This window comes from Neophocaena asiaeorientalis, unplaced genomic scaffold (assembly GCF_003031525.2).
Source record: "Neophocaena asiaeorientalis asiaeorientalis breed wild unplaced genomic scaffold, Neophocaena_asiaeorientalis_V1.1 scaffold933, whole genome shotgun sequence".
In the NCBI taxonomy this organism is placed as follows: domain Eukaryota; kingdom Metazoa; phylum Chordata; class Mammalia; order Artiodactyla; family Phocoenidae; genus Neophocaena; species Neophocaena asiaeorientalis.
The window spans coordinates 44,543-67,802 of NW_020173211.1; the positions used below are offsets into that span (position 1 = coordinate 44,543).

Here is a 23,260-nt window from a genome sequence, read left to right on the forward strand (position 1 = left end):
AGACACAAAGCGCGCTGGGTGCCTGCAGCTGTCTCTCAGAACCCACACTGCCTCTTACCTGCCTGGAGACAGTGCTAGCATATAAAACTCAGTGTGCATGAGCTGGTATCACTGGGACACCTGACTTCTTACAGGATTGAATAAAGCAGAAGTGTGTTTTCTTTTTACATTTCTTTACTACAAACAACTACATGTGTTTTTCCTATTAAAGGGAATCCTTAGGGCTTCCCTGGTGGCACAGTGGTTGGGAGTCTGCCTGCCAATGCCGGGGGCTTGGGTTCGAGCCCTGGTCTGGGAGGATCCCACATGCCGCAGAGCAACTAGGCCCGTGAGCCACAACTACTGAGCCTGCGCGTCTGGAGCTTGTGCTCGGCAACAAGAGAGGCCGCGACGGTGAGAGGCCCGCGCGCTGCGATGAGGAGTGGCCCCTGCTTGCCACAACTACAGAAAGCCCACGCACAGAAACGAAGACCCAACACAGCCAAAAATAATTAATTTTTTAAAAAAGGGAATCCTTAGCAGTGGAAGCATCTTAAAATCATCTTCCACCGTGACGCATCCACCTTTTCAAAATAAAAATTTGTCACAGTATTTATATAACATATAGATAGAATCCTATAGAATTTCAAATGGGCTACTTTTCAAAGTAGTAGGCCCAATTTAAAGTAAGATTGCTCTGCTGAGAACTGAAATACCTTCCAAAGGTCTCTCGATTTTACTACAATATGGATCTTAGAAGTGTTTTGTTTTCTCTGTTCCGGTTTAGTATTTTACCTAAAATGTTTTATCACATCTCATTATATCTTGTATGGCATTATGTTTTACTTGGGCATGTCCCTCAAATATATGAACACATTTGAAGTTGAGTTGAAAGTGCATTGTTCTTATTTACCTTTAGAAGTAACTAGCCATCTTCATCTTCATCTTCATCCTTCACTGAGTTCTCAAGGTCTTCTTGACAGGCCACAAACTAACTCCAAAATGTAGGCCCTTTCTTCAGTTCCTATAGAAGCATAAGTTTGTGAAGACTGTAAGCCTGTGGACTTTCATTTTTACATGTGAGTAAGGGCTAATTACTTGTAATCCACTAAATAATTTACAGGAGGCATATCTAAACTAAAATCATAAACTGAAATAATCACTAGAATTTACTGAGGACTCAGTACTCTTCTAAGAGATCTGGCTGCCTCACAATGCTTGGAATCATCTCAGTTTCTCCTAGTAGATCTCCCTGCTTCTATCCTTGTGGCTTTACAGTCTTTTTTCAACACAGCATAAAGAGAAAGCCTCCTAAAACGTTAGACCACATCACTACACTGATCATAGTCCTGTGGTGGCTCCCCACTTGACTGCGTCAGAACTAAACTCATTAAATGGCCTGCAAGTCCCACATAACCTCTCTGACCTCATCTACTACTCCCTGGTAGGCTTTCCTCTAGCTGTTTCTTCTGCCCAAAACACTATTCACCAAGATATCCACTTGGCTGACTCCTCTTCTCCTGCATATTTCTGCTTAGTTATCCATCCTATTTAATACTCTAGCCTGCCCCACCTGCTCCCCAGTCACTCCAGTCTCCTTTACCTTACCCTACTTTTTCTTTTCTCCATAACACTTGCCACTCTCCAACTTTACTTTTACTCTAAGTTGAATAATATCCCAGCTTATTACATTTATCATTAACCTTTAACTTCCCTCACTAGAATATAAGCACAGGGACAGAGTAGGATTTTTATTCATGTATCTCAAGCACCTAGAACAATACATGGCATATAGTAAGTATTCCAACAAATACTTGTTGAATGAAGTTCTGGGGAGAGAATTTGCCGTGACTGGTTTAAGTTGGGTGGGCGAAAAGGAAAAAGCGGCCTCGAAAGAGGGAAACACAGGTGCAGAGAAGTAAGATGTAAACTCTTTGTCGAGGTAAATAGAGGTTCCTTTAGGATTCAGCTACTGCCTACCTCTGTAGCCTTATCTCCAACCCAGCCTACGAACATGCACCCCTCTTCAGCCGTGACAACTGACTTGCACTTTACTGAATATGTACTTTCTCGTCTTTGGGACTTTCTATTCCCTCAACTAGGACCACCCTTTCTACTCCCTCTCCCATAACCTCCCTCTCTGTCAGTTAACTTCTTTGTCTTCTCCACCATGTGCTAATGCCTCCCTTTTTTCTTCCTTCCTCCTGTTTGCTCCAGGATCTCTTAGCACTGCACATACCCTGCTCACAGATAGCACTTGTCACACACTGTTGGAGCCATTTATTTCCCTGTCTGCCTCCTCAACTAGACCATGAATTCTTTAAGGGCAAGGAATATGACTTTCACTCCAGTTTCCCTAGGGCCTATCAAACTGTCTCATATATTACAAAGACTCGATAAATATATGCACAATTACATGAGCAGTCACAAAACAATGAGGAAAATCACTGTTACTGGAGTATGAAGAGAGGGAAGCAGGGAGTTGCAGCAAGAGATAAAGCTAGGAAAATAGGCTGTGGCAAGATTATGCTACAACCTTATATGCTCTGCTGAAGAATTTGAACTTGTCCTATAGGCATTCGGCAGGCAGTGGCGGTTTCTGTAGCCAGAGAACTGACATGATGAGCTTTGATTTTCAGGAGAATATCCTGCCTTCAATTCTTCATCCATTTCCAAAACACCTGCTAAGAGAATCGCTGAAAGGACACAGATGTGCAGTGGTTTAGGTTTGGAGATACAAATAGAATTTTTTACTTCCTGTCTTCAGAATTTATTTTTCTGGCTATTTTGCTCAGTAGATTATAACAGCATGATAATGAGGCCAAGGTCATGGTTTAAATCCCTGGGTGAGTCAGTCAGTGCAGTAGCCACAGCTGACTGTTAATCTTTGCCAGTTGTCAGATGACAACATGTTATTTCTTGACAAGGAACTGGGTGGAAGGATATGACTGGTTCATCAAAAATTAATCAGCATTATTGGAAAAGTAACTCAAAGTGCTTAACTGTGACTATAGGACCATACTGTAATTTTAAATAAAAATAAGATTAAATTGGTGACTAACAAAAGAGCACAGCATCAGAGAAAGAATACATTGTTTGTTCCTAGAAAAGAAGCTACAGATTAGTACAGTTTAATTATTGGTATTTGAAGCCAAGAAGTAATGAAAAATTTCAAGGATGTTAGTGTAGATAAGTTTTATTAATTACTTTTTGTGTATCTAGCAATATAGGAGGTTATTACTTAATTATTATATCATAAAACCCATAGAGCCATTTATATTAAAAAGGTCTGGGAAAATCATATTCTAATCATCTTTCACTTATAGCATTATAAAGTTATTTCTATTTTTATTCCCTCCTAGCAATCAGTGAGCACATCTTTAAAGTGAAATAAGACAGTATTGGAGGTTGGGACATATAGGCATAACTGATATAAATATTTTCTTAATTATATCTTCATCTTAATTACAATGCTGACCATTTTCAGAAGTAAAAAAAATGAATTTTATAAGATCAGAAATAAATATAAAACCCTTATGAAAAATATACATCTAGGCATTTAATATCAATTAAATAGCAACAGCTGTTAACATCATAAAAGATAATCAACCAGGCATTATGTGCTTCCTGATGGAAAAACTATACAACCTGTGAAGTTGTCTGGCCAAAAAAAAAAAAAATCTATCCTGAATTTACAACATCTGCTAGATCCAACTACCAATTTACAGGAGATACTGAGAACAGAGGAACGTATTAAACTTCACCATGGTCCCCCACTAACTGGTGACCTGGAACAAGATAGTGACCTCCTGGAGCCTCAGACTTCTCACGCATGACCTGGTAAGAAATGTTCCCTCATAGTGTGGTTGTGAGGACTGAACAACTGGGCTTACAGCATCATGCAGAGTAGCAGGTATACAATAAAACTCTCTTCTCAGAGCTATTCCTCCATCAGGTTCCATTTTAAGTCTCAGTTTCCATGACCACTTTGACTATTTATACTTATTTAATTTTTGTATCCGTTCCATCTCCCCAACTTCATTGTAAATTCAAGGCCAAATTTTACTATCCTCATTGTAAAAAATATTTATAACACTTAAGAGCCATCCTGTGTGTCAGATAGCATGCCAAGTGCTTCACTTACCTAATCCTAACAATGACCCACTGAGATATTAACCCCATTTTAGAAACTTAAAAAGGGAGGCTTACTTCAGACAACTAGTGAGTGGTGGAACCAGAATTCACAATGAAGTGTCTCAATTCTAGTCTCTGCTCTCTTAAACACAGTGCTTCTATCCCACTCAGGCACATTGTAGGAACACCATAGGAATCTTTGAAAATTGCAAGTAGACCCAATATATGAGATACCATACAAGCCATACAAATGTGCATGTTAATGACAGAGCTTACTTGAACAAGACTTGTATTAATATCAAATAAAATTTTTTACATGATTAAACCGCACTATGGGATTGCAATCTGTGGAACACTCTATAGAATATTTTACAGGGCAAAACCCAACTGTTGTTTTTTTTTTGTTTTTTTCCAACTGTTGTTTTTTTTCTTTCTTTTTTTTTTTTTTTTTTTTGGCCGTGCGGCACGACCTACGGGATCCTAGTTCCCCGACCAGGGAATCAAACCTGGGCCCCCAGCAGCGGAAGTGCAGAGTCCTAACAACTGGACCACCAGGGAATTCCCTAAAACCCAGTTTTTTCAGCAAATATATTGCAAGGAAAAAAAATTAAAAAGAGATGGAGGGGGGAATCTATATTTTAAATGGAACTTAAAAGACATCAACAAAGTGCAAGGATTTGTGGACCTCATTTGGACCTTGATTTAAAAAAAAAAAAGAGTAAAAAATCTTTTATAAGACAACTGAAAATTTGGACAGTAACTAGGTACCTGATGATAATGGGGAATTATTGTTGCTTTCTTTGGTTAATAATGATATTGTGATGATGTTTTAAAACAGTAAAGAATCCTTAGTGATACATACTAAAATACCTATAGATCAAATTATGTGATATCTGAGTTTGCTTCAAAATAATATGGATCGGGGTGTGCATGGGGCGAAATTGGCCGTGGAAGATGATAGTAAAAAATTCTTTGTAATAAAAGTTTTCGGAAAGAAAATAAGAGTCTCTAACTTCCACTCTAGCTGCCTTTCATTAAACAAGAAAATCAACAAAGTCGACATTCATTGTCAAGCATTCATTATTTGTTGGATAGATAGTATGTTAGCTGCTTTCACATTTTTTTACCACCTTCTCACACCATCCTACAAAGAATAAGTATCATTCCATTTTATAAGTAAGAAGACAGCCTGAGAGGTTTAGTGATTCGACCAAAGGAAGAGATTCAATTTCAAGGCAAATTTTCAATCTAGGTATCCTGACTTTCTATCCAGTATTCATGCCACTATACACAATTGTTTAATATAGCTATATGTATATATTCTGTTTCCCTGACTAAGATCTGAGTATACTTTACTGTAGTGTCTGGCATGTAATAGGCATCATAAAATAGTTATACTTAACCCAACCTGCTCCCTAATAACTATAATACTTAAAATGCAAAAAAAATACTATAACAGAAACAAATGTTTTGCTAATGTTCCAGTTTGCCTGACATTATCCCAGTTTGCCTGACACTATCCCAGTTTGCCCAGGACAGTCCTTGTTTAATCTGTTGATCAGGTGTAATTATTAGTTGCAACTCCTTTCAAAGTATCCCAGTTTGCACCTCAAATTTTACAGTCATGCTATACTTAGTGTAATATGAATTAGGCTCAGGTGTACAATATATAATGGGTATAGAAATTTCTATAAAATTCAAACAGTATTTCCCAGAGGAAAGGTCTATGTCATAACCATCCTGTAATTAACACTCTATATGGTAGACATTTAATAAATTTGGTTGAAATATAGTTAGTGAGTTCTCCACTACAAAAGAGTAAATTTTTAAAAAGTAAATCACTCTAATTAAATTATATTCTCCCCTAGGACAAGACTTTTACCCCAGCTGGAATCCAGAAATAGCTAAAAGGAATACCAGGAAAACAGAGCCCATCTTTTAACAAAGAATCATGGCAAAATGAATCAAACTGCCTAGGACTTGTAAGCCAAGCATAATAAATAATTGATATACAAGTCATCAACATAGGCTGAAATACAGTGCAAGAAGATAAAGTCAAAGGAGGCTTCCCAACTAGAAGAAAAGATAATGGTTTTTATTTGATAGCATGTAGGAAGGGATTGTAGAAATCTGGCCAAAATCTAATCATGTAGGAATAGCCTGCAATCCAAGATTTTCCACAATACTGTGGCTTTCAGAGACAAGGGGTGGCTTTATCCTTTGCAATGTAAACTGAATGCTGTATACTTCAGATGTCTCCCTCTACCTATGAGGATTGCTTTGGTCTTATCAAGATGGTCCCTGATCCAACTGCTTTCGTCCATGTCCTTTACTCCGCCAGACACTGTGAAATTCAAGAAACCGCATCTTAGATCTGATGAAAGGAGATGCAAAGCTTACTATCAGCTGTGTACTGATGGTACTGTATCCCTAATTACTTCACTATCTTTCTGATTAGCGTCATATAACACTAAAGAGAAGAGGAGATAGAAAAGAGTCCTGTCATTTCCCACAAGGGAAAGGTGAGGAAAAGATAAGCAGAAGAGATAGAGAATAATCCAAGTTTATTAGAGTCTTTACCTTACTTAGTCAAGGGAAATTTAGTTCATCCAAAAACCAGAGAGAGAAAAATAAGTTTATCATATTTATTGGCTGGATACTTTGTGGGGTGCCTAGTATATGCAGAGAAGAATGTCACCATGCCAATAACTTGGAGAAAGTCATTCAACTTTGGGGGCTTCAGTTTTCCTCTTGTAAAATAAAAATCCTCTATAAGGATTCTTTCTACCTTTTGAATGTAGCCATTGTATGAAATACTGCCGTTATCCAATACTCTCTTCTGAAACATATCATTCAAACAGCAAGCATGGATCGGGAACTATTGAGAACAGCATGACTATATGAAAAATAATGTCTACATCAAAAAGTTCACGGTGTAGTATGAGAGACACACAAGTACTTAGAATCCATTTGATACATGCTGTAAGAGAGGTATCTATAAAATTCTGTAGAGTACAAAGAAGATACACCTAACTCTTATGAGAAACCATAGAAAGAAAAATTTCAAATGGGTATTGAAGATCAGGGCAAAAAAGTTTTTTAGGCAGTGGAACAAAGGTGAATACTCAGAATTATAAATTATTTTGTACAACATTGAATATGGGTTTTAAGAGATTGGAAAGGGGCAGTTGCCAGAGATGATGCCAGAAACTGAGCTAGACCAGAACCTCTATGATATGTTAAAGAGTTTGGACTTCATCCTATAACAGTGCTTCTCAAACTTGAATGTGCATAAAAATCACCTTTGTATATTTCATTAAAATACAGATTCTGATTCAGTTAGTTTGGCTGCAGACTGAGATTCTGCATTTCCAATGAGCTCCAGGCAATGCCTCCTATACTGCTGATCCATGGACCACATTTTAAGTGTGGAGTGTATTCTAAAGAATGGAAGTGATATGGTGAGATTGTTTTTAGGAAAGGTTACTCTATAAAAAGGTAGGAAGTGAAATGGAGAGAAACAAGCATGGTAGTAAAAAGAAAATTGAGAAGCTGTTAAGATAAAAGGTCAGATAGGACCTGAACAGTGGTAATGAAGATGGAAAGGAGGTGATATCTTTAAGATATTCTGAAGATATAGGAAGAATAGGACTTAGTGACCAATCAGCTGGGACAGGTGAGGAAGAGAGAAGAGTCCACAAAAGAATCCAGTAAACTCATTTAATTTGGTGTTTGGGTTTTTTGTTTTTGTTTTTGTTTTGTCTGTTTGTTTTGTTTTGTTTTGTTTCGCTGCACTGCATGGCTTACGGGATCTTAATTTCCCAACCAGGGATCAAACCGGAGCCCATGGCAGTGAAAGCACCGAGTCCTAACCACTGGACTGCCAGGGAATTTCTATCACTTAATTTGATTTAAATGAATAAAATCTCATTAAATCAATGTTGAACTTCATCCCAAAGATAAGAAAAGACTGTAAAAGTACACTTGTTTGGGGAATTCCCTGGCAGTCCAGTGGTTAGGACTCTGTGCTTTCATTGCAGGGGGCATGGGTTTGACCCCTGGTCAGGGAACTAAGATCCCACAAGCCATGCAGCGCAGCCAAAAAAACTACACTTGTTTGGCTACAACAATCTTCTGCCATTTTTTTCTATTTAACTCTGTAATAGTCTAAGGTTGATCTAGAGCTGTGTTGTCTGATATGGTAGCCACACTAGCCACAGGTGGCTAGTAAATTTAAATTTATATTAATTTATTACTAAATTACTTAAAATTAAGTAACATTAAAAATTCAATTCTTGGGGACTTCCCTGGCAGTCCAGTGGTTAAGACTCCATGCTCCCAATGCAGAGGGCATGGGTTCAATCCCTGGTTGGGGAACTAAGATCCTGCATGCCACAACCAAAAAAGAAAAAATAAGCTCTTCATATGATCCAGCGATCCCACTCCTGGGCATATATCTGGAGAAAACTAAAATTCAAAAAGATACATGCACCCCAATGTTCATTGCAGCACTGTTTACAACAGCCGAGACATGGAAGCAACCTAAATGTCCATCAACAGATGAATGGATAAAGAATATGTGGTATATATACAGAATGCAATATTATTTGGCCATAAAAAAAGAAGGAAGTAATGCCATCTGCAGCAACATGGATGGACCTAGAGATTATCATACTAAGTGAAGTAAGTCAAAGAAAGACAAATATCATATCTGCTTACACGTGGAATCTAAAAAGAATAATACAAATTAACTTATTTATAAAACAGAAACAGACATACTGACATTGAAAACAAACTTATGGTTACCAGAGGGGAAAGGGGGGAGGGGATAAATTAGGAGTTTAGGATTGAAATATACACACTACTATATATAAAATAGCTAACCAACAAGGACCTACTGTAACACAGGGAACTCTACGCAATATCTTGTAATAACCTATAATGAAAAAGAATCAAAAAAAGAATATCCATATCTATCTGTATATATATATATATATATGTATATATATATGAAACGGAATCACTTTGCTGTACACCTGAAACTAACACAACGTTGTAAATCAAATGCATTTCAATACCAATTTTTTAAAAATTCAATTCTTCAGTTACACTAGTCACATTTCAAGTGCTCAATAACTGTATGTGGCTAATGGCTACCATTTTGCACAGCATCAATATAGAACATTTTCATCTCAGAAGAAATTTCTATTGGACAGCACTAATAGAGGCTCATCTAGGCATCTGTATTGCAAGGAGTCAACATTAGGAAAAACATTCCATTATATTTATTCTTTGTTGATTTGTAAGACAGTTTAGTATTTTTTTTTTAAGTGTGACAATGAATTAAGAAACGGGAACAGGACTTCCCTAGTGGCACAGTGGTTAAGAATCCGCCTGCCAATACAAGGGACACAGGTTTGATCCCTGGTCCGGGAAGATCCCACATGCCACAGAGCAACAAAGCCCCTATGCCATAACTACTGAGCCTGTGCTCTAGAGCCCGCAAGCCACAACTACTGAGCCCATCTGCCACAACTACTGAAGCCCACGCACCTAGAGAAGAGAAGCCACCGCAATGAGAAGCCCGCACACCACAACAGAGTAGCCCCTGCTAGCCGCAACTAGAGAAAGACTGCGTGCAGCAACGAAGACCCAACACAGGCAAAAATAAAATATTAATTAACTAATTTTTTAAAAAAAAGAAATTCAAATTGAAAAAAATAATAAAAATGGGCAGAAGATCTGAAAAGACATTAAAAAAGAAAGAAAGAAAGAAAGAAACAGGAATGTTTGAAGGTGAGGAGATCTTGGCAGACTCAACAACACTGTTTTCTTTTGAGAAACAACACCAAGGTTTGAAAATCCCAGAAGACGTCTCAAGATCATAACACCCTTGAGAAAATGAGCTCATTTTTAAGTAAGTCTGTGAGACTGATAAAAGATACATTATTCCCCATATGTAAGCAATAAGTAAGTAAGGTTCAATTTTAAAGCCTTGTGCAATTGTCATGAGTAGTTTAGTCAAGAATAAAAAACTGAGTATAGAGGTTTAAAGAAAGAGTCTATTCCAGGACTTTTCCCCGTAACAACAGTAAGCTTACCAACAGAGAAAGAATGCTTTACCTCATGGGATGTTTTCAGTGATGTATATAGAAAAATTCAACACAAACTGACAAATAAGGAAAGTTATTGGCTCATTTAACTAGAAAATCCAGAAGTGGATAAGGTTTCAGAATTGATTGGTCTAGCAGTCTAGCTATGTTTTATCAAGGACTCAGTTTCATTCTAAATCTGTACATGGTGTTGACTTTATTTTAACATGATTACTTTCACTGACATAATATGGCTGACAAAAATAATCAGGGCCTCTTCATACCTAAGCTAGTCTGCTCCCATATCCCTTCAACAGAAGTTCTAAACTGTGCACTGATTAGAGCACTTCTCATTCATCCCTGGGGCCAGGGCAGTCCATGCTCTGCTAACTTAGCTGTGACTAACCTGAATCCATCATCGTAGCAAGAGGCTTGGCCTACCCAAACCATGTGGTTGCCACATAAAAGGGGAAGACTGAAATAGAGGTTGGGGAAATAACCATAATATTTACAATGTCAGCAGAAAAAGAAGACAATTTTTTAGTTCTCATTTATATCAACTTATTTCTTAAAATCCTTACATTCCAAGCCATTTTTTCTTGATAAGAAAAAACACTGTGAAATGTGAAAATGATGTTTCAGATTCACAGATAAAAATCACATTAGAGAACACATAAGGAAGAAAATGGTGGCATGAAGGTAAATTTTACTTTTTACTGCAGCCACAAAAAGTGAGGGAACTAGGTTCAAAAAGAATTGATGGTATAAGGATAATTGGGATATATTCAGATTTTACTCTAAAACTATAGATGAGAATCTTTCATAAAATGCAAGCAGTACCAAAAGTAAAGTGGAAGGACTTTGGCCACCCTACTGTTAAAATATACACACATAGGAATTAATTACCTTATAAATAGAGTTTCTAATATACAAATATGTATTGAATTGATGACCATGATAAGGTACAACCTTAAGCAAGTTATTGCTTACCTTTCTCCACTATTGATTGGAAGATTTTTACTCAAATCCAGTAGAAACATTTCAAAAGTTTTTTCAAAATAACTGAAAGTTTATTCCCCTAATGTTTTATCAAGTAACTAAAAGGACCCTAGGTGGATGCAGGAGATTAAAAAAAATAATAATAGTAATAATAATGCCCACACTTTGTTTTACTCTCACTTGATGTTTAATGACAAAATTTTGGGTTCAACATCTACCTCAATGAAACTAATATCTAAAACTGTCTCTCATTTCACTTCTTCATTCTCAGCTGTCTATGAAGTATTTATACTTGAGGATTCCACTACCACCTCAAACTTAATATGCCTAAAACAGAATTTATCCACTATCCCTTCCCCAGCAACAACAAAAAGTTCCTTTTCCAACTTCTATTTTTCTGTCATTGCAATCATTATTCCCACTCCCACCCCCCAGCCCCAAATCTTCTGTGGCAGGAATGTCGAAAACATCTGTAATTACTCCTTATGTTTTTTCTTATATGTAATCAGCCCCTGCATACTATCAATTATTTCTTTATTATATCTCAGAGATACCCCATAAACTATTCTCATTGCCACCACTCTAACCTAGGTTATTATCACATCCCACTCAAAGAATTGCAATATCCTAATCGGAAAAAGATCACTGGACTTGGACTCTGTATACCACCAATTAGTTATGTCCTTTTAGGTATCACAATCTTTGAGCCCCAAACTCCTCTATAAAATGAATAGGGCTAGGACTTCCCTGGCGGTCCAGTGGTTAAGACTCTGCTCTTCCAATGCAGTGGGCACAGGTTCCATCCCTGGTCCGGGAAATAAGATCCTGCATGGCATGTGTGTGGTACGGCCAAAAATTAAAAAGATAAAATGGACAGGACAAGGTTGTCACTATGTTCTCTTCAGTTCTAAAATTTTGTGCCAGAACTATTTCCCCTTGCTTCAGTCTCTTCTACTTTTCCCCTCCAAATCATTCAGTACACTGCTATCAGATCAAACTTTAAAAACACCCCTTTTACTATGACATGTAGGAGGCAAAGTAAAGCAACAGTTCAGAGTGCCAGCTCTAAAGTCAGAATGCAAGGATTCTAACCTCAGCTCTGCCACTTATCAACCATGTTACAAAGCATGTTCCTCATCTGTTGAACAGGGAAACAGATAGCACCTCATTAAAGAGCTCAAAATTAAATGAGGTAATACGTATATATGCCTGGCACATTGTTAAGTGCTCAATAAATGTTTATTATTCTTACATTACCCAATCAAAATCCAACAACTCATCCTGCCTACAAAACAAGTCCAAAATCTGTAGCCAGAGTTTTAACTTTTTCTGCATCTGCCTCTGAACCACTTTTTTTACACTTGTCTTTACTTTTACATTCTATAGACCCTCCCTCCCAAACATGTTGGTCTACTCTTTATCTTCAAGGGCTTTCTGACTTATTTGCATCTCTTCAATGCCACTTATGCCTGGAACACGTCAGCCTCTTTTGTCTACTTATTTGAAATCAAAAGGCTTTCAGCTACATGTAAAACAAACGGACAAGCAAAAACCTTAAACTAGGTTAAACAATAAGGAAATGTTTGGCCTGGTGGCAAGGCAGGTTTTATTTTATTTTTTTAATATTATTTATTTATTTGACTGTGCTGGGTCTTAGTTGCAGCACGCAGGATCTTCATTGCAGCATGCTGCAGCATGCGGGATCTTTAGTTGCAGCATGCAGGATCTAGTTCCCTGACCAGGGACCAAACCCAGGCCCCCTGCATTGGGATCATGGAGCCTTAACCACTGGGCCACCAGGGAAGTCCCAAGGCAGGTTTTAGATTGGCTGGATCCAGTGGCTCCACCTCTGTTTCTCTGCAGTTCTCTTGGCAGTGCCCTTGTCTGTATGTTTCCTTGACCCTCTGGCTGACTTACTACCTGGAAAACAATGGTTCCAGGCTTCATATTCATGCACCCTGTTGTTTGAGGAAGAGAGAAATTCTTCCCAGTATTCCAAATAAGAGTCCTGAAATTCACCTTGTTTGGGTCATAGTCTCCTCTTCCCATCCCCCACCCTCAGCCCCAACCAAACAATGATGTGACCAGGGGAAATGGAATGTGCCAGTGATTATATTAAACCAACCACAAATCCCCCTGAAACTTGAGGTGGGATCAGGTTCCCTCCAAATACTTGAGCTTATGGTAGAAGATATTATCCAAGCTAAAGTCTGAATGCTGTTAATGGTGAGAAAGCAAATAATGAATATTGGTTATGGAGCCAAGAATGTCCACTCCACCATCCCTAAGGCCCAATTAAAGACTATCTCTTTGACGATGTTAGTTTCTATAAACACTGCTTTGACTTGCTTTATACTATGTATATGTCTTGCCTCTCTCAGTAGATTGTAAATTCCTGAAGTCAGGGACACTATATTCCTACTCAGCACTAAGCACATATAGAGAGCACTCCCTGAGGGATAAAATAGTTGAATGTTGAATTCAGTGCTATGTATTTGGAAAGTGGAACTAGGTGGTTGAAAGGAGTGGGGTGGGTAGAAAAGAGTATCACAACTCTTAGAACAGTTCTGGGGGAGAGGAACAACCTAGGTAATGGATCACTGGGTAAAATAACTCAGGAAGTGTTGCTCCCCAGAATAGGATTAGGGGAGTGATAGGAATCCCATTTCTACTTTCAGATTTGAGGCCAATATGATTTTCTAATAGCTCTGTTTGATGATTATATTTACACCTCCACAAGTGGCTTTCGTAGCCTTGATAATCTCAATTCAAGTTTCTTATTTCCTTTGGATCTCGCAAAGTGTTTCTCCTCACGTGGTATCAGGGAAAACATATTCTGTTCATTTACTTCATAACTGCTCCCTTGACCTCTCTATTGCTCCCCTAACCATTAGAACCCAAGATGCTCTTGCAAACAGGACTAATTATTGACAGTCTTCATCTTTTGCAAATGGAAGTGATGACAGACCCACTGCTTTGTATAAAAATATTTGGCTATTTCTATACAAAATATTTTATTAATGGAAACCACACAGTATGTTATATTGAAATGTTATGACTTGAAATTTGTGTATCTAATGTCTCTAATAATAAAGGCTTCACAGTACAACTGTTGCTTGTAGATTTGCAGCTGGCTGGCATTTTAACTTTTAATTTACATTTTTAATTTAAATATGACTGATCTGAAATAATTAGAAAAATTCTCCTTGAATCATTGCATTTCAAAAGAAGAAAGCAAATCCAGCTGTCTAATTGTGAGGCAACCTTTTATTTAGAAATTGAGCTCATTAGCACATCATTAATGCTTTCTTTCTCTCTATTAAATATTCTCCTAATAATGCTAAATCAAATGAAGCCTCTTTATATAAAGTCAGATTCACCAGAACAACATAGCAAAGTATAGAGGTGAGAATTATTAACATGTTATGAAAAAAAAAACTCATTTCTAAAAAGAATTTCAATAAACAATAAGTATGCAAATAACTACTGCAGTTTCTCTTTCTCAAACCTTAAAAAATACATTTTTAGGTAATGGTTCCAATAATTGTTCTGTCTTCCCCACTGAAATTTGAACTCCTGAAGGTATGTGTAATGCCTTATTCTTATTATTCACTTGTCCTCTAGCATAGTGCTTTCTATACCACTGAATATTTATTAAATCTAATTAAAAATCAATAAGCCCTGCTAATAAACCAGCAATTAATAGGAAATATTTTGACTCTAAAATCCTGACACTTGAAAGAAAAACATCTAAGCATAGGAATGTGATTTTCCTCATTTAAAATGCTGAGGTTTTATTTTTTTCCTTTTGCTTTTAGCCTTTATTGTTAACCTAAGTATTGAAAAAAATTAAATATATCTGGTTAATGATAAAACATCACTTCACACATTTTCAAATCCTAGATCATCTTCATTTTAGTTTTAATTTACCTTTTAATTTAATTTTACTTTTTTAGAAAAAGAAGAAAAATGACTAAACGCTTTTTTTTTTTTTTTATGGTACGCGGGCCTCTCACTGTTGTGGCCTCTCCCATTGCAGAGCACAGGCTCCAGATGCGCAGGCTCAGCGGCCATGGCTCACGGGCCCAGCCGCTCTGTGGCATGTGGGATCTTCCCGGACCGGGCACAAACCCGTGTCCCCTGCATCGGCAGGCGGACTCAACCACTGCGCCACCAGGGAAGCCCCCTAAACTCTTTTTTAATGCTGAGTGTAGGAGGTCATAATTTTCTGCTACAGGATTGCTGATGTTTTTTCCTTCTTCATTCCCATGTGTTTCTGTGAAAGGACTATTCTTTTGTCACTGTGTATGTGTTATAGGGATATGATTTAAGTCACTTTGTGATGATGGTGATGATGATGATGATGATGATGATGACTGCCGATGTTTAGATCACTTCCTCACAGAATGCTCAAGAAGTTGGCAAATCTGTTAACCTCAGCCAGAAAGGTTTAGATATTGTGTGAATTCCAATAATTCCGATAATCCACTATGGATAAGGTATATACCTCAGGCTAGAAACCTGAACTGCGTAAGAAGACCCCAATTAATCTGAGACATTTAAGCCAGTCTCCTAAACCTTAGTCCAAGAATGAGTCAGTATGTGATGAAAACACCTCTCGTGTGATGGTACTGAGATGCCTTGTCATATAGAGGCAGGGAGATGAAAGGCAAGGAAACCGTGCTTGCAAAATTGATCTAATCCTTTAAGGTTTCTGTATGGTTATAATTATTTCATAATCAAAAACACATCTTTTGGGCTTCCCTGGTGGCACAGTGGTTGAGAATCTGCCTGCCGATGCAGGGGACACGGGTTCGAGCCCTGGTCTGGGAAGATCCCACATGCCACAGAGCAACTAGGCCCGTGAGCCACAACTACTGAGCCTGCGCGTCTGGAGCCTGTGCTCTGCAACAAGAGAGGCCGCAACAGTGAGAGCCCCGTGCACCGTGATGAAGAGTGGCCCCCGCTTGCTGCAACTAGAGAAAGCCCTCGCACAGAAACGAAGACCCAACACAGACAACAAAATAAATTAAAAAAAAAACACATCTTTTATGCTTGAGGTGGGGTTTTTTTTTTTTGCTATTTCCTTTAATTTTTTGTTCTATCTTAATATTTAGTGAAGTTTTCAAAATGACCACTTATTTATTCTGTCCTAAGGAGAACCAAGGAAGGAAATATTGTTCACATTTGGACCAGAGTTTGGTACCCAGCATAATTCAAATTGGGACAGCACAAATCTTCCCAAGGGAAGATGAAAATGGAGGTGAAATAATTAGGGTCATTTGCTTGGCTTCTCCTCCTGGAGATTTTCCTTCCAGAATTTTCACTGAAAGAACTTCAGAAGGTTTTGTGTTTCAGCTTTTACAAGAAAAGGGTTGTGACACAGCATCGTGACACATCATATTTTTACAAAGTTTATAAGATCATTCTTAAGCATGAGTTAAGCACTCTTAACTCATGTAATTTCCCAAAGAGAAGGAGGTAGAAAAATAGTGAGGAAAATCTCAGCAAAACAAGACTAAAGACATGGGAACATCTTTGCCTAGTGCCATCACCATCAATTTAATTATAGAGCCCCATGGTGCCTGATGATTACCTTCTACTGCACTTGATGCTGTGCTAGGCTGGTACAAAGATAAGTCCCTAATGGCTTCAAATATGTAGTAATAATTGGGAGTATGAGATTTAATAGAGTTGAAATAATATTGAGAGATAGTAAAAGAAGATATAAAATTCAGTTAGAGGAAAGTTTAGAGGAGTTAAAATAAAAGAGAAATAGCATTGAAATCAGGGGGAATTGTGGGTTGGGTCTTTACAAATATAACTGAGAAAAAAATGGCAGAAGGAAAAATGGCTGGGGAAAAAATGGCTGGGGAAAAAAAATCTTTACATATATTCCTGAATTTGAAGGGAAGAAATTATACCCAGGAGGTACATAAAGGATGGAGAAATATGGTCCTCATTAGCTTCAATAAACCAATTAACATTTTAATCAATTTTTCTAGGCTTGTAGACTAGAGCCTAGAGCATTTTAATCAATTTTTCTAGGCTTGTAGACTAGAAGAAATGAGAACTACCTTTGACTCCTCCACTGAGTCCCCTATATCTATACTGTCACTAAATTCTTTCTACTTTAACCATTTTCTCTACTCTTACTTTTTTCTTTCCTTCTCAACTGCCACTTCACCAGACTTCAATCTGTCTTGTATTAAGGCCAGCAGATTAATATTCCTAATAATTATTTCCATCATGTCACAATTCATCCTCTCAAGAATCTACATTGCCTAGAGTATCAAGGCCAAGCTTCTCTTTCGGAGAAATAAGAGCCCTCCACCATCCAAATTCACCCTCCTTGTATAAATTTTAATTTCTAATACCGCCTAAAACATATACTCATTTCAGACAGGGACATCTATCTAAGCACTTCTCCCACAATGCCAAGCCCATTCTTGCTTTACTGACTGTGCAAGTGCCAGTGTATTGCTGAAAGGACCTTGCTGCTGCCCTGTTCACTAAATTGTCTCATTTTCAAAGTTCAGTTCAAGTCCCACTGCCAGAAAGAGGCCTTTTTCAGTTACTCTGGCTGTAACAACACGGATGCGTCCTATTTCTGAAATCATTCTCTCCTTAGTTAGGGCAAGTAAGAAATATTTATTTCTTTAAAGCTTTACTAGGAAGGTTATAAGCTACTTGGGGCCATGTTTTTAACTCCCTTTTTCTCCAGTGTTGTATAAAATGAGTTGGGCCTTTGTTTATTCTTAATGCTTTGACTCACAGAAAAACTGAAATTTAAATTTGAAGATCATGATTTAGGAAAAATTTTTAGGAATTTGTACAAATTTAGAAATGTATACAGTATTGGTATGGTATAAGTTTTTACTATTTATATTAAGTAGCTTCTTAAAAATAAACTATACTCATGGCAAAAGAAAATTCAAAAGTTTTCCTCTTTATCCCCAGTCACACTATCCCCAGTTCCACTCTACAGAGGTAGCCAGTATTAACGGATTCTGCCAAAATCATTCAGAATATGTCTATGCATATGCATGTACTTAAGGCAAATGAGATCATAATTTACATACTGTTCTACCAATTTGCATTTTTAATTAAAAATATACCTTGGAACCCTTTCCATATTAGTACTGTATGATTCCATCATCCTTAATATTTTGCATAGTTTTCCATTTATAGCAGAGCTCCATAATTTATTGAACCAACCCTCTATTGATGAGCATTAAAGTTATTTCCAGTTTTCTTGCTATTACAAACAAAGCTACAATTAACATTTTTTTGCACATTTTTGTGTACTCATGCAAGGGTATGTAGAAAAGAAATTCCTAGGTCAAATGGTAGATGTATGTTACTTTTTTTTTTTTTCCTTGGCTGCACCTCTCAGCTTGCAGGATCTCAGTTCCCTGACCAGGGATCAAACCCAGGCCCCGGGAAGTAAAAGCACCAAGTCCTAACCACTGGACGGCCATGGAATTCCCTGTTACATTTTTAAATAATTGCCAATGCTGTCTTCTAACAAAGGTTGCACAAACTTATTCTCCCACCAACTGTGCAGGAATGCTTGTTTCCCTACACCCTCAGCAGCACTGGGTACTACAACTCTCTTTAATCTTTTTCAGTCTAATAGATGAAAAATAATACCTTCCTGCTATTTTAATACTTATTTCTTTAATTATGAATGACAAACGTTTATTGGCCATTTGTGGAGAGTTACTGCAAAATGTCTTTGCTTCTCCTTTTTTGTCTTTTTCTTACTGATTTCTAAACTTACTTGCACATGAGGAAAATTGGTCTTTTGTTGTCTTCTGTGTTGAGAACATATTTTCCAGTTTGCCTTTTTTCTTTTGAATATTTTTACGGTGCATTTTTCTCATATTGCTGTTTCAATTTTTTATGTTGTCAACTTTATTATCATTCTTTTGCTATGTAGTCTGTACTTTGTACCATACTAAAGGCCCTCTCATTTCTAAAAGTATTTTCAAAAATGTATCCATTTTCTCATTGGCGTTATCGTGGTTTCATTTCTTTCTTTTTTCTTTCAATAAATTTATTTTATTTATTTATTTTTGGCTGCGTTGGGTCTTCGTTGCTGTGCACAGGCTTTCTCTAGTTGTGGTGAGCGGGGGCTACTCTTCATTGCGGTGCACGGGCTTCTCATTATGGTGGCTTCTCTTGTTGCAGAGCACGGGCTCTAGGCACGCAGGCTTCAGTAGCTGTGGCACGCGGGCTCGGTAGTTGTGGTTCGCGGGCTCTAGAGCACAGGCTTAGTAGTTGCGGCACACGGGCTTAGTTGCTCCTCGGCGTGTGGGATCTTCCCGGACCAGGGCTCGAACCCATGTCCCCTGCATTGGCAGGCGGATTCTTAACCACTGCACCACCAGGGAAGCCCTGCTTGGTCTTTTGAGATATATACACATATTTTTATATTATATACAACCTACATAATATATAGAGAATAATATATGCATTATATTATGTATTGATATTTATATCATGTTATTATATAAATACAATACATATGTATTATAAATATTTCTTCATAAATAAATTAGGAGAAATTGATCTCTTAGGATCCCAAATAAGGTGAAATGAGGTTGTCATTGGTTGCTAGTATATGCCAACAATTTCTACCCTAGGCAAAGTAATAAAAGGCAGGGGGTGGTAATTCCCTGGCAGTCCAGTGGTTAGGACTCAGCGCTTTCACTGCTGTGGAACTAAGATCCCACAAGCCGAGTGGCGAGCCCAAAAAAAAAAAAGCAGAGGAGGACAACATCCCAGCACCTCCCATCTGATTATCTCCACAGGCTTGGCTGTGGATGAAAGAAGATACCTCTACCCATTCCATAGCCAAGAAAGCCCTCCCAAATGGATCCAGAACAAATCAAGAATCTCACCTTTAGTGAAAGGTTGAAAGCATTATAGGTAAAAGAATCAAAATGCAATTTAATGGAGAGAGATGGGAGGCATCCTTAATTTGGGAGGACCCCAAAATAACTTCATAAAAAATGCCTACTTTGTATTTTAAATTATATATTTAATCTTTTGTTTCCTTTATAAGATATGTCAGTAGCCAGTAATATGGGAACAGTGTTAAATCTAGTACCAATGTAAGAGGAACATAAGAGCCTGGATTCTGGAGCCAAACTGGGTTCAAATTCCAGCTCTACCACTTAACGACTGTATGGTCTTGGGAACCTCTTCTATAAAATGGACAGAATAATAGCACTCACCGCATAAGGCTCTTCTGAGGAATATGTAAATTAACATATATGCACTTAGAAAAGTACTTGGCACAGAGTAAAGATTATACAAAACCTCTCGCTGTTATAAATGCCTTGGCATCATTTGGGAAGTGGGATGTGGTATTCTGTGTTAGCTTGCTGTCAGTTAAGACAGATTGGAATTCTATCAAATTTTAAAAACTCCCAGCAAAAGATTTATGACCCTTTCTCTTTTCCTAAAATTTTTCTGGTATCCAGTCACCTGCTATATTGCAGTTAGGTCTTGGAGGTAAATGAAGAGGGATACAAAGATTCTCCAGCAAAGACCCTCTTCTTAGGAAGAGAAAGCAAGAGAGCAAGGGTGTCATATCAGGTACGGTCTTATACATTGATGCTATTCCTGCCTCACTGCAATTGCTCCTTGTGCCACAAGCCATCAGAGGGTAACCAGTAACAGTAGTAGTAGTGGTAGTAGTAGGCATAACATCTGAGTGTGTGCCAGGCAATGGGCTAAGTGCTTTAAATACTTAATTTAATTCTCACAAGAACAAGAACGCTATGATGTAGGTACTGTTACTGAGAGGGGATACTGCCTGATGATTTTGACGGTGGGCTTTAGAGGTAGATTTGCCTGGGATTGTATCCTGGCCCCATCATTAGCTGGCTGTGTCATCTTGGGCAAATTACCTAACCTCTCTCACCCAGAGAATGAGGATAATGATAGTACTTATCTTATAGGGCTTTTGGGTGAGCATTTCATGAGTTAATACATATAATGTCCTCAGGTTTGGACTGGTTTAGAATGTGGGCTGTGAAAACAGGCTGCTTGGGTTTACATCTCAGCTCCATTACTTAGGAGCTAAGTGGCCCTGGGCAAGCTACCTAACTTATCAGTGCCTCAGATTCCTCCTCTGTAAAATGAATGTGGCCAGAAGAGTACCTACCTCATAGAGGTTTTATGAGGATTAAATTGGTTATATCTGTAAAGTGCTTAGAGAAGGGTCTGGCAATATAAACTTCTGCCCCCTTCTCTCTCACCTCCTGGGACTCCAGCTACATGTGTTAAACCTATTCACTGTGTCCCATTTATCTTCCCCTCTCTTTTCTGTCTTTTTTATCCCTTTTGGAGCTTAAGTCAGAATACTTTTTTCTGACCCTTCTTGCAGTTTGTTAAATCAAAAATAAATATTTACGTATACTTTGTTGTCTAAATAAAGAATTCTATGCACTCTCAAAATAAAAAAATAAGTGAGTAGACACTGTACATAGCATATATCTGATGCATGTTTGTTATGCTTATTAACCCCTATATAACATGAGAGGAAACTGAAACTTGGGGAGGTCAAAATAACTTTTCAAGGTTACACAGCTAGCGGGTGATGCAACCAGCATTTAGACTCAGAGTCCAGAGCCTTAATTACTTTAATTATCATACTATGCTGTGTTGCCAGAAAACTAGTAGGACATTGCAGATTTTTGGTGATTTACCTTGTTCTTGAGGGTGGATACTGGCTTTGTTATCTAGTATGTGTGTATATTTTAAGGGCTTTGTTGGGGGTTTGTCATTTCAACCTAATCCACCCTACCTACATCATCCCTAATTTTGCTCAAAATACCTCACTCCCAATTAGAAAGCCTAATTCTCATCTATCGTTCTGCATATGCAATCAGTGGGAACTCCCCACCCAGAAGAGAAGAGCAGTAAAACTAACAATTCTCAGGCAAGCAGCCTGTGATTCCAGAATTAACCTCATGCTGCTGCCATCAGGAGCCCTTGGGCTGAGATGTGGCTCTGGCAGAGGAAATGAATGAATCACCATTAGTTTTTTTTGTTAGTCTTTAGCTATTTGGAGCAGTACCACTTTAAATAATTAATGAAATTTGAAAAAAAAGAATTAGTGATTTCTTTCTTTGCTGATAAAGCCAGGATGTATCAATATTAACTAGCTGTGAAAGAAGAGAGGAAGAACTTTCAAATGATTTTCTAGGAACAGTTCTGCTTAACTAAAAGGCTCAGATAGCAGGAAACCAGATATAAAACTGGAATGGCAGACTATAAAGTATAATTATTATTTTGTTCAACCATCCACTTGCCATCAAATATACAAAACATTATTCTTTTTACAGTGAGTTCAATGATTTCATTCTGTCTCTCCAACCATTAGCTTTTTTTTCCAGTTTGTTCTTCCCCTAAAACATCATCTATTCTAGGGCTTCCCTGGTGGTGTAGTGGCTGGGAATCCACCTGCCAATGCAGGGGACACAGGTTCAAGCCCTGGTCCCAGAAGATCCCACATGCCGCGGAGCTACTGAGCCTGCAAGCCGCAACTACTGAGACCGCGAGCCACTGCTACTGACCCCGTGAGCCACAGATACTGAGGCCCACGCGCCTAGAGCCCGTGCTCTGCAACAAGAGAAGCCACCGCGATGAGAAGCCCACGCACTGCAACGAAGAGTAGCCCCCGCTTGCCACGGCTGGAGAGGGCCCACGTGCAGCAACGGGGACCAAACATAGCCAAAAATGAATAAATAAAATAAATTAAAAAAAATATCTATTCTATCAGTTCTGATGACCACATCTATAGGTGACACCTGAATTTTCATGTCTTATGTCTCACATTTGTAACTACTTCTTAGAAATATCTGCATGCTTATCTTGCCATCAGCCCAAATCAAATATATTTAAAAGTAAACATAATTCCACTTCTATCTAGGATGGAGAGAGCTGAAAAGAATATTGTTTCCACCTTAATAAAAAGAAAAAGCAGGTCAATCAACATAATCATACCTTTTCTTAAGCCCATCAAACAGCTGATATCACAG

The 23,260-nt window shown here is 38.0% G+C and overlaps 1 protein-coding gene across 1 annotated transcript in view; it reads right to left on the minus strand.

Annotated features, from left to right (window-relative positions):
* Positions 1–690: 690 nt before the first annotated feature.
* The window catches only part of DCAF13 (DDB1 and CUL4 associated factor 13), a 79,300-nt gene continuing 56,730 nt past the window's right edge, over positions 691–23,260 (minus strand). Inside the window, exons 16-17 of the transcript XR_003003298.1 lie at positions 2,516–2,675; positions 691–1,003 (exon numbers count right to left, since the gene is read on the minus strand). The gene's annotated coding sequence lies outside the window, so the exon portion shown is untranslated. The remainder of the gene's footprint in view (positions 1,004–2,515; positions 2,676–23,260) is intronic.